Source organism: Notamacropus eugenii, chromosome 1, assembly GCF_028372415.1.
Source record: "Notamacropus eugenii isolate mMacEug1 chromosome 1, mMacEug1.pri_v2, whole genome shotgun sequence".
Classification (NCBI taxonomy): Eukaryota; Metazoa; Chordata; class Mammalia; order Diprotodontia; family Macropodidae; genus Notamacropus; species Notamacropus eugenii.
In genome coordinates, this window is record NC_092872.1 from 726,544,154 (window position 1) to 726,544,362 (window position 209).

A 209-nucleotide genomic window follows, 5' to 3' on the forward strand; every position below is an offset into this window, starting at 1 on the left:
TATACCTTAAAAGGCATTGAGATCATCACTGAAATTTGGCTGGCTCAGAGGCCTAAAGGCTCATATTGATCCTCATCACCTGAGTACAAAGCAGTAAGGACCTTGGTGGGGAACAGGAGGATGGGTCTGAGATGCTTAGCTGATGGAGCCCCATGGGTGATTGGCAGAAGGAGCCCATGGATCCTTGGCTGATGATCCCATAGGTGCTT